General features: G+C 54.4%; 1 long non-coding RNA gene across 1 annotated transcript; it reads right to left on the bottom strand.

Moving 5' to 3' along the window:
- Window position 1: 1 nt before the first annotated feature.
- On the bottom strand, window positions 2-1,717 carry LOC121345686. The gene is made up of 3 exons (XR_005953988.1): window positions 1,679-1,717; window positions 461-565; window positions 2-47 (listed from the first exon to the last, which is right to left on the bottom strand). It is a non-coding gene; the product is annotated as an uncharacterized LOC121345686 (long non-coding RNA).
- Window positions 1,718-2,144: the final 427 nt, after the last annotated feature.

The following is a 2,144-nucleotide window of genomic DNA, read 5'->3' as shown; positions in this document are numbered from 1 at the left end:
ACTGGGACACGCCCACCCACAGACCCCACCCACTCCACCAGCACCACCTGGGGGCGGGGCTTCACTGGGACACGCCCACCCAGAGACCCCACCCATCGCAGCCCCGCCCGCTCCACCCGCACCCCCTGCGGGGCGGGGCTTCACTGGGACACGCCCACCCACAGACCCCGCCCCCATTAACCCATCGCAGCCCCGCCCGCTCCAGCCGCACCACCTGCGGGGCGGGGCTTCACTAAACCACACCCACTGTAAGGCCACTCCCTTAATGGCCACACCCATCCACAAGGCTCCTCCCCCTCATGACCACACCCATCCTGAGAGCACACCTACAATTACCACGCCCACAATGAAGCCACTCCCACTCGTGACCACGCCCAACCAGGGTAACCCCGCCCCCTCTTAGGGTGCCACAGGACCCCTCCCCACCCCCAAGGAGGGTGTGGCCGGGGGCGTGGCTTACCGACAGGGCGGTGGCCGCCACGTTGACCACGCCCGTTCCGATGGTGCCGACAGCCGGGTCCTGAAGCCCCGCCCCCTCAAAGATGGACGTCGAATAGTAGAAAATCTGGGGCAGGAAAGGGGCGTGGTCAGGACACGCCCTCTTAAGCCACACCCCATTTTACCGCACCTCCAGAAAGCCCCAGGGTGCCACCATAGCCCCGCCCACTGCCACACCCCTTTCCCATTAACCACGCCCACTTTTCCACTATTTTTATCCCATTTTCCCATATTTTAAATCACTTCCCCCCAATTTTTGGTTGTTTTCCCCATTTTTACTGTGTTTATCCCCGAGAGCTGCTGCGCCAGAGCGATGGTCACGGCCCCGCCCACTGCCACACCCATTTCCCTTTAACCACGCCCACTTTTCACTATTTCCCGCCCGTTTTTCCCAATTTTTAGCTGTTTCCCCCCCAATTTTAAGCTGTTTTTTCCCAATTTTGGCCGCTTCCCCCCATTTTTACCACATTTATCCCAGAGAGCTACAGCCCCAGGGTGACACCATAGCCCCGCCCACTGCCACACCTGTTTACCTATAACCACGCCCACTTTTCACTATTTCCCGCCCATTTTCCCCAATTTTTGCCCGTTTCTTCCCATTTTTCCCTGTTTCCCCCCATTTTTACCACATTTATCCCCGAGAGCTGCAGCCCCAGGGTGACACCATAGCCCCGCCCACTGCCACACCCATTTCCCTTTAACCACACCCACTTTTCACTATTTCCTGCCCATTTTTCCCAATTTTTAGCTGGTTTTCCCCCAATTTTTAGCTGTTTTTTCCCAATTTTGGCCGTTTCCCCCCATTTTTAACCACGTTTATCTCCGACACCTGCTGCGCCAGTGTGCCACCATAGCCCCGCCCACTACCACGCCCATTTCCCTTTAACCACTCCCACTTTTCACTATTTCCCGCCCATTTTTCCCAATCTTTAGCTGTTTTTTCCCAATTTTTCCCTGTTTCCCCCCAATTTTACTGCATTTATCTCCGAGAGCTGATGTGTCAGAGTGCTGTTAATGACCCCACCCGCTGCCACACCCATTTCCCTTTAACCACGCCCACTTTTCACTATTTCCGGCCCATTTTCCCCAATTTTTAGCTGTTTTTTCCCAATTTTTAGCTGTTTTTCCCCCAATTTTTAGCTGGTTTTCCCCAATTTTTCCCTGTTTCCCCCATTTTTACCGCGTTTATCCCCGAGAGCTGCTGCGCCAGCTGCAGCCCAGGGTGCCGCCATAGCCCCGCCCACTGCCACACCCATTTCCCTTTAACCATGCCCACTTTTCCACTATTTCCCGCCCGTTTTCCCCAATTTCCCGCCCGTTTTTCCCAGTTTTTAGCCAGTTTTCCCCAATTTTTCCCTGTTTCCCCCCATTTTTACCGCGTTTATCCCCGAGAGCTGCTGTGCCAGAGCGATGTTCATGGCCCCGCCCACCACCCCACCCATTTCCCTTTAATCCCGCCCACTTTTCACTATTTCCTGCCTGTTTTTCCTAATTTTTAGCTGTTTTTTCCCAATTTTTAGCTGTTTTTTCCCAATTTTTATCTGTTTTTTCCCAATTTTTAGCTGTTTTTTCCCAATTTTTCCCTGTTCCCCCCATTTTTACCGCGTGTATCCCTGAGAGCTGCTGTGCCAGCTGCAGCCCCAGGG

Source organism: Onychostruthus taczanowskii, unplaced genomic scaffold (genome assembly GCF_017590055.1).
Source record: "Onychostruthus taczanowskii isolate IOZ18803 unplaced genomic scaffold, ASM1759005v1 scaffold742, whole genome shotgun sequence".
In the NCBI taxonomy this organism is placed as follows: domain Eukaryota; kingdom Metazoa; phylum Chordata; class Aves; order Passeriformes; family Passeridae; genus Onychostruthus; species Onychostruthus taczanowskii.
The sequence above is the reverse complement of the archived record's forward strand: the minus strand, read 5'-3'. Positions and strand labels throughout refer to the sequence as shown.